The 10069-nt window shown below is 37.3% G+C and overlaps 1 pseudogene; it reads left to right on the top strand.

Moving 5' to 3' along the window:
* Window positions 1–10069, top strand: part of LOC100963236 — a 54092-nt pseudogene that overhangs the window by 2501 nt on the left and 41522 nt on the right.

Here is a 10069-nt window from a genome sequence, read left to right as displayed (position 1 = left end):
GGTCCACCACTGTGTGCGTCACAGCCTGAGGCCCGCCTCCTGTCAGGTCCACCACTGTGTGCCTCATAGCTGAATCCCGCCTCTTGTCAAGTCCACCACTGTGTGCGTCACAGCCTGAGCCACACCTCCTGTCAAGTCCACAGCAGCCCCAGCAGGAGATACTTACTGTGGGATTTATTCAACCTGCTCAATAAACTCAATCTTCTACTTCAGGGAAAAATGATAATAGTGTTCAAGTCAACAGATAATGTGGCTACATTGAAAGCCAAAATGGAATTATGGGGCGGTGAGTGAACATTGGGATTTTTGATATATTTCAAAAATTAGCAGATATTTTTGATAGAGACTGGGCCAGGGTCATCTACCTCAGCTTTCAGAAGAGTTTGAGCATTACTTCCCAGCCACAAAAGACCCTGGAACTGGGAAGGAATGAATCTTGACCCTTTTGCAAATAAGCCAGGTGAATGGACTTTGTCCGTGCTAGAAGAGTATCAACTGCTTGTGATCAAAAATGATGCTGGCCTGAAAAGTATGTTTGAGACAACTTCAAATCACCATATATTTTGGAATAAAGTCAAGGTGGAATATTCAGAAATTGCTGCAAAAACACTGAAAGCCTGCTTCCATTTCTAACATTCTATCTCTCTGAAGCAGGGTTTTCTGCAGTGACAGCAACCAAACCAGATTACAGAGTAGACTGGATATAAGTGATATACCTCAAGCATCACTATCTCCCATTCCTCCAGATGGGACAGTCTAATTACTGGAAAACGAGCTTAGGGCTCCCATGAATTATGCCTTATAATGAATTGTAGAATTATTTCATTATATATAACAATGTAATAATAATAGAAATAAAGTGCACAAAATGCAATGTGCTTGAATCATTCCCAAACGATCCTCCCAACCCACCCCTCAGCCCATGGAAAAATTGTCTTCCATAAAACTTGTCACTGGTACCAAAAAAGTGGGTGCCACTGCTATAACGTGCTGTAAGTGAAAATTATAATATAGTTATCTTAATGATAGCCAAATCCTTTATTGTCACCACATAGTATCTACTGTAATGTATCCCACCCAAATTCTGAATACCCACACACAAAAAACATGTAAAAGACTAAACTCTAGTCACACTAGATTACTCTCTAAGTTACAGGCACCACCACATATTCATAATTTTGTCCCTCTCTCTGAACTGTTGACTGACTAATGTTGCTTGATTAACTGTGAACTAAAATCAGAAACCCAACAATTTCCCAGAAGTACTTGGAACACAGAAAAAATAACCTCTAACAAAGTATATCCAATGACTTCAGAACTGATAGGAACCTTGGAAAATGTGTGACAAGGTCATTGCTTTATAGATGACAAATGTTTCTTTTTCTTGTCTTTATTTATTTATGCATTTATTGGCCGGGCTGGGTTTGAACCCACCATGTCTGGCATATGAGGCCAGCACCCTACTCCTTTGAGCCACAGAAGCCACCACATTTCTTTTCTTTTTTTTTAAGACAAGTTCCTGCTCTGTGGCCTTGGTAGAGTGCGGTGGCATCATCAAAGCTTATAGCAAACTCCTGGGCTCAAGCAATCTTCCTGCCTCAGCCTCCCAAGTAGCTGGGACTACAGGTGTGCACCACCACACCTGGATAATTTGTTCTGTTTTTAGTAGAGACTAGAGTGTCTTGGTCTTGCTCAGCCTGGTCTGAAACTCATGAGCTCAAGCAATCTAGAGTGATAGGATTACAGGCATGAGCCACCATGAGCCTATAGATCAGCAGTTCTCAACCTGTAGGTCACAAGCCCTTTGTAACAATGAAAATGCATCCTGGATATCAGATATTTCCATTATGATTCATAACAGTAGCAAAATTACAGTTATGAAGTAGCAACAAAAATAATTTTATGGTTGGGGGTCACCACAACATGAGGAATTGTATTAAAGCTTCACAGCATTAGGAAGATTGAGAACCACTGCTACAAATGATAAAATTAAAGGCAGAAGAACTCAGAAAATTGCCACATAGTTATCAGTGAAGAAGTCAGAACAGACTCCAGTTCACTGCTCTCAAAGATGTAATATTTATAAAACATAAAATGTTGGCTTAAATAACTCAAAAAGATATTTCCACAATTCTGGTATATTTGTTGCAAGTATTTTGTTTTGTTGTTATCAAATTTATTTTTTATTGGAGTGTAGTTTATAAGCCCTAACTTACGTCCATTTTAATTATACATTTCTATGAGTTTTGGAAATATAGACATTTGTGCAGCCATCACAGGGAGGTATAAGGCATTCCCCACTCACTGAAACATTTCCTCAGGCTCCTTTGCAGTCCATCCCCTCTCCACTTTCCAGGCCCAAGTGACCACTCATCTACTTTCTGCCATCGTAAAATAGTTTCACTTATTTCATAATTTGATGTAAATAAAATCATCTGGTATGTACTTTATGTCTGGTTCTTTTTGGTTAGCATGTTTTTTGAGATTATTCATGTTGTTGCTTATATCAGTAGCTCATTTTTTTAATTAGCAAAACTAGACTTTTATTTGGATTTCACAAATTTTTCCATTAAAGTCAACTGATCATTTGGAAGGATAAATAAATTGCACTGGTCTGGAAAAAGCATAGTTATGAAGACAGACAAGTGTAATTGGAACTGCTATTAATTCCTAGTTTAACTTACACAGGCTGTGCATGACTTTAGACTTTGTTAATCCCCACGAACTTCAGATTCCTCGTCAGTGTAGTAAAGCTGACAATTCACAACCCAGAGTGGTGTTCAGATTAATGAAATAATGTCTATCCATGTTTAACTTCCAGCAAGAACTCAATAAATGATAGCTAAATAAAATTGTAAAATAAGGAGAAAATATAGGGTGTCTCCAAAGTTGCCCCTGAAGTCACCACACATAGGGAAAATGGGAATTTGTAGCTAAATGTACTTTGTATACAAAGTTTTCACTACATAACTTTATAAAGTGTTACAAAATATACTCTATATTTGGCCACCACTTTGTAAAATTTTGTAATGAATATTTTGTAAATAAAGGTACATTTAGCTATAATTATGGTGACTTAGGGGTGACTTCTGGGGCAGAGTAGACTAATAACAACATGAAACATAAGAACCCACATAAGGTAAAGATAACAAAAGTGATGGCATTCATTTATTAAATTAAGAAATACTTATTGAATGATTACTTTGTGCCTGGAATTGGTGCTAGTGATTCAATATTGCCTCTACAAAACTTATAAGCTGATATGAAACAGAAAATATATTAATATTTTATGTAAGGGGGACAAGTGGTAATGGGTACAATGGAGAAAAATAAAGCCAGGAGGTTAAGGAGACAGAGTTAGAGGATGTTGTGTGCCATGACATTGGCACACTAAATATCTGTCTGAATGAATTAAGGAAGCAAGTCATGGTTTGGGTGAAAGCATTCAAATTAAAAAGAAAAGGAGATTAAAATGCCCCAAGGCTGGTGTGAGTTTAGTATATTTGGATCAAAGTCAAGGAGTCCTTCAGGATCAAGGTAAAGAAAACAAGGAAAAGAATCACAGGAAATGTGATGGAGAAGTAACAAGAAGCCCATCTGTGTGAAGCTGTACAGACACTGCAAAGATTTTGAATTTTATTCTAAATATGACAGGCCACAAGATTTTCTTTCAGCAGGAGAGTGACATGACCTGATTAATGGCAAAAGAGATACAAAGAGAAACACATCCAGGTAGAACACACTGGTTTTTTAAGCTAGATGCAAAGTAAGGGAAATCCAAAAATGTCAGAAATAATAAAAATCTCTGCTTTGAGCTTTGGAGCTGCACTTGCCCTGTAATTGTCTGCCTGTCTACAGAAGATTGGAACTGGATGTACTGAGGACAGGACAAAAACCAAAACAAACAAACAAAAAACGAGCAGTCTAATTGGAGATAAACAAGAACGTTGAAGGCCCAACAGTGTAGCACACTCACTACATGAAAATACCAGAAAATAAAACATTCAAGTGTTGCAGGAAGACAAAGTCCAGTGGAGAGAAAGAGCACCCAAACACCACATTTATAAGAGGAAGGGCTTTATTTACCGACCAGGAGCTTACAGCATAAAAGATTACCAAATGGCTGCGCTCCCCAACTGGCTTGGTCTTTCTCCTTTTATTGACAGTCAAAAAGTTCCACCACAAGTACCCTTCCCATTGGCCAGTTTGAATCAAGCAGGAGATGCTAGTCCAGCCCCTACAGAACTACAGGATTTCACAGAACTTGGAAATTTCCAGGTTCCAGGAAGTTAAGTCTACAAATTCCCAAGAGCTGAGTCACCATGGAGAGGGCTCTGCAGGTGCATCCTTGTGGTCTCCCTGAGAAGACCTGTTCTCCCGGACCTCACCCTTCTTGGGTATCCTCTCTCAGAAGGAGGAGACTATTGAGGCAAGACCAAGACTTGAATTTGACTCTGGGTATTATGGCAACAAGGAAAAAGCATTATCCATTGAGTGGCATGAACCAGCATGGGAAGGGGAGCAAACCAGAGTGGAATTGGTGGGGACTGAAAAAAATGCAGCATAAGAGAAGAGACAGAAACGAAGGATGGGATTGGGAGGACTGCCTGGGCTGATGGCTGCAGTCAGCACCAAAGTACAAAATCAGCTTTATTTTATAATATCTGTATAGGGTTGTCCAGGGGGAAGTAACATAGACAATTTGGGGAAATAGCATAAACAAAAAACATAGTTTTGATCTTAAAGTACAGTAGGAAAATGTAAATGACTTTAAAAAAGACAAATCATCTTGTTAATGGTTTTTGCTCAACTTAATATGTGACAAGAAGCAAGAAGGGAAAGAGCTGTGAGGATTCCAGTGATGTTAACAAAACAAAGGAAGAACTATGTGACTTACTGGTTACTGCTTAACTTTGTTAGTATATGACAAGGAGATGGAAGGTATGGGTCTCTGCATAGTTAACAAGACAAAGGAAGAGCTACCAACTTCTGGCAAAAGGAGCATTGAGAAAGGAATATGGCTATTTTGGGAACAGAGGAGAAGCAGTTGGGGGCTCATTCCCTGAATGTTTCCCAGGCTATGAGGGCCTTGCTGTCTCACAGCCCACTCTCCACAATTGAGCTTAAAAGCTCACATCCACACAGGCTTGGCTCTGGTTTCATGCTAGCTGATGGCCCCAAAAGCACAAATGAAAATTTTATCACCGATGCTCCTGCTCAGTCCACACACCAGGCAGAAGCAAGTGAGTGAAGATCCATATGAGAGAGGATACCGGAAAGGGGCAAGATCCGGGAGAGCAGGTCTTCTCAGGGAGACCACAAGGATGCACCTGCAGAGTCCTCTCCATGGTGACTCAGCTCTGGAGAATTTGTAGGCTTAACCTCCTGGAACCTGGAAATTTCCAAGTTCTGTGAAATCCTGTAGTTCTGTAGGGGCTGAACTAGCATCTCCCGCTTGATTCAAACTGGCCAATGGGAAGGGTACCTGTGGGGTGGAACTTTTCAACTGTCAATAAAAAGAGAAAGATCAAGCAAGTCGGGGAGCACGGCCAGTTTGAAATATTCTATGCCGTAAGCTCCTGACCAATGAATAAAGCCCTTCCTCTTATAACTATGGTGTTTGGGTGCTCTTTCTTTCTGTTGGGCCTTGTCTTCCTGCAACACATAGAACTCAAGATTCAAATAATTCTCACGAAGTTTCAAGGAATGTGACCTCACTATAAAAAATTACTGATATGTAAGAAGTCAAGAATATGATCATCAGCAATAAAACAAACCGTAGAAAGAAGGAAGATATTATAATCATTCAGTACCAAATATAAAATAAGTACTTTTGCTATGTGCAAACAAAGGAGAGAAATATAAGCATGATGAAGGAAGAATATCAAATTTACAGGTAGACTTGAGAAAACTTAACAAAACAAATAGAACTGTGAGACAAAAACAAACACAAGCAAGGTCATGGACTAGCAGCATGCTAGAACGTTCTGGGAGCAAACTGGAAAAAAATCATCTAACAATATTACAAAACAGACACCATGAAGACAAGCAGATTAGATTTGAACTTGGAAGAGCAAGAAGGACTTATAAAAGAGTAATTGGAGTATGGGAAGGGAAGAATGGTAAAACATAACGGTTAATGATTTTGCAGAATTAAAGAGTGCAATTTGGGGCAGCACCTCTGGCTCAAAGGAGTAGGGCACTGGCCCCATATGCCAGAGGTGGCAGGTTCAAACCCAGCCTTGGCCAAAACCTGTAAAAAAAAAAAAAAGGCACAATTTGCAAATTCAGAAACTCTAATAAAACCTAAGCAAGAGAAATTAAATATAAACATATAATAAGAAATAACATAATGAAAATAACAGAACACAAAAAAGAAAAAATATTACAAGCAGCTATACTTTTTTCTTTTTCTTTTGTTTCTCTTTTTTAGACAGAGTCTTGCTCTGTCACCCTGGGTAGAGTGCCAGGGCATCATTGCTCATAGCAACCTCAAACTCCTAGGCTCAAGCAATCCTCTTGCCTCAGTCTCCCAAATAGCTGGGACTACAGGCATCTCAGATGAGGGCCAGACAGTTTTTTTCTACTTGTAGTAGAGACAGGGTCTAGCTCTTGCTCAGGCTGGTCTTGAACTCCTGAGCTCAAGCAATCCACCTGCCTTGACCTCCAAACTGCTAGGATTGTAGGTGTGAGACACTACATCCAGTTTAGGAGCAGCTATTAATTTTTTAACTTATACTGAGAGAGGATACTAGAGAGGGGCGAGATCTGGGAGAGCAGGTTTTCTCAAGGAGACCGCAGGAATGCACCTGCAGCGTCCTCTCCATGGTGACTCAGCTCTTGGGAATTTGTGGGCTTGACTTCCTGGAACCTGGAAATTTCCAAGTTCTGTGAAATCCTGTGGTTCTGTAGGGGCTGGACTAGCATCTCCCACTTGATTCAAACTGGCCAATGAGAAGGGTACTTGTGGGGTGGAACTTTTTGACTGTCAATAAAAAGGGAAAGACCAAGCCAGTCAGGGAGTGCGGCCATTTGGAAATCTTCTATGCCGTAAGCTGGTGAATAAAGCCCTTCCTCTTATAAACTTGGTGTTTGGGTGCTCTTTCTCTCCCTTGGGCCTGGTCTTCCTGCAACAATACAAAGTCAATACAAAGTAAATATATTTATCCTGAAAATTAATTTCTCAATACTTTATAATAGAAAATAAAAGACTATAATTATAGATATGAGAAAAATAGTCAAGCTAAAATTTTGTACTATCAAACAATCTTTCAACAGCAGGGTTAAAATATAAATATTTTCAGACTCCCAGAGAGTTTACTACAAGTGGTTCATAAAAATTATTTCTAAGGAATCTACCCAAGAAAAAGTGATCAAGAAAAAACCATCAGGGATTTTTAAAAATGGTATGTAAAGAAAAATGGAAAATTGAGTAATGAAACTATACACACATTGACTACATTATAAAAATTATAATACAGAAGCTATACAGAAGTTAAACATATCCCCCAGTTGACATGTACCACATTTTGTTAATCTGCTCATGAACTCATGGGCACTTGGGTTGATTCCACAGCTTTGCAGTTGTGAATTGTGCTGAAATAAACATTTGAGTACAGGTGTCTTTTGATAAAATGACTTCCTTTCCTTTGGGTAAATACACAGTTGTGAGTTTACTGGATCAAATGGTAGATCTACTTTTTGTTCTTTGAGGAATCTTCATACTATTTTCCACAGAGGCTGTACTAATTTGCAACTGTATTAACAGTGTAATAAGTAATCATTTCTTTCTGCATCCATGCTAGCATCTGATGTTTTTGAACTTTTTAATCAAAGTTTGAAGAGGAATGAATTAATGCCTTTTGCAACAATTTGGATAGAACTGGAAATCATTATCCTAAGTGACATGCCTAAAGAATGGAAAAACGAACACCATCTAACCTCACTATGAAACTGGAACTAACCAGTGAGTACACATGTACACAGAGAGAAGTAAACCTCAGGAGAAACGAAGCAGAGGGGAGGAGGGAACGGACAAAGGCTGACTTAACAGGGACAATGAGCGTTATCTGGATGATGGGCACACTTACAGCACTGACTCAAGCATTGCAAAAATGACCTAGGTAACCAAAAACATTTGTACCTACATAATATTTCATAATAACAATTAAAGAGGAAAGAACAAAGAAGATCAATATAAAATGTAAGGAGAAGCCACATATTTGCTGCATATACTAACCTCAGAAAGCAGTTTTGTTGACAAAACTTACCAAAAAAGGGCTTTACTAAAGATACATTGTAATGTTTCAATTCTCATGGGGATAAAACTCTACTTTTTGTAAACTCAACGAAGATTCAAAATGTTGAAAGCAAAGGCTGGCTGGTGCTCACACCTGTAATCCTAGCATTCTGGGAGGCCAAGGCAAGTGGATTACTGATCTCAGGAAGTCAAGACCAGCCTGAGCAAGAGCAAGATCCCATTCTCTACTAAAAATAGAAAACTTAGCTGGGCTTGGTGGTAGTGGTACAAAACTGTAGTCTCAACTATTCAGGAGGCAGAGGCAAGAAGAGCACTTGAACCAATGAGTTTGAGGTTGCTGTGAGCTATGATGACAGCACAGCACTCTACCCTGGGCAACAGAGTGAGTCTGACTCAAACAAACAAACAAAAAATGCAGAAAGCAAACATTTCTAAACTTCAAGGAGAAATCGATGAATGCTCCAAGGCAGTGAGAAAGATGTGGACATTTCTATTAATAATTGAGAGAGTAAGAGACAAAATAAAAAGGATTACAGAAAATTTAAAAAACCATAATCCATGCGCTTGATTTATTTGGAATATAAAGAATCAACACCAACTAATGGAGAAAAAAAAATTTTTTTTAAGCACATGGAACATTTTCAAAAACTAGGCCAAATTGACTAGGCCAAAAAGATAAGTCTCAACACATTTAATAGAATCTGTATCATAAAATTTGTATTTGGGGGCTATAATGCAGTTATATTAGGAAATAATAGGTTAAAAACAATATACTTAGTGAAATTTTGAAATAAAGTTCTTAATAATTCATGTGTTAAAGAAGAAAATATAATTGAATTTAGGAAATAGCTATCACCATGACAATAACATTTTTTTAACCTTTCAGAATACAGCCAAATCGGTACCTAAGAAAATTTTATACTTAAATAATAATTTTACCCCCCAAAAAGCTGAAAATTAAAAAGGTGCATACAATATTTGAAAAAGAAAAAGATAAACAGTAGAATTAATACACAGAAGAAATTAAAGAACTACAAAATTAAAAAATTACAAATACAGAGGAAAAGCACATTTTAGTCATTCATTAGGATTATAAAAAGAATATAACTCTAAATAGAGGAAAAATTGAGATATAATAAAGGAGTATTATGAGTAATTTTATGTCAAAACATCTGAAAAGAAGAATTTCACCTTAAATATAATCAATAATATCATCTAGAAGAAATAGAAAACCTAAATTGTCTTAGTAATGATGTTCAGTTACAAAAAAAACTCTCTACAAAAGAAATGCCAGGCTAAAATATTTTACAGCCAAATTTTAGTAATTTTTCAAGAAATAGATTATTCTAATTTACACAAAGTCTTATGATTATAGAAGATGGAACACTTCTACACTTATTTTTAAAAGCTGATAAGCTCTTGATTCCAAAATACCATGAGGGAAATGTGGAACAGAACTGCTGTAGGCAAATATTTCTCATGACTGCATATGTAAAAAATAAAAAGGTAATTTTAAATCCAAAAATATATTTAGTAAATAATTAACAAGTTTGTTTTATCCTAACAATAGCTCAACAATGGGAAGTCAAATAATTTTATTTTATCATATTAACAGATTAAAGGTGGAAAACAAATGATTATCTGTATGAATATAGAAGGAATCAATAAAAACAAATATATTTATAATTAAAGAAGAAAATCAAGTCTCAGCACATAAGCGTATAAGGAACTTCCTTATCTGATAAGTGAGAACTACAAAAAATGATATCACATCTATCATATTTAAAAATTAGAATTCAAAATCATTCC

This window comes from Otolemur garnettii, unplaced genomic scaffold, assembly GCF_000181295.1.
Source record: "Otolemur garnettii isolate 467f Iridium unplaced genomic scaffold, OtoGar3 scaffold00132, whole genome shotgun sequence".
In the NCBI taxonomy this organism is placed as follows: domain Eukaryota; kingdom Metazoa; phylum Chordata; class Mammalia; order Primates; family Galagidae; genus Otolemur; species Otolemur garnettii.
This window is presented reverse-complemented; position numbering and strand designations above follow the sequence as displayed.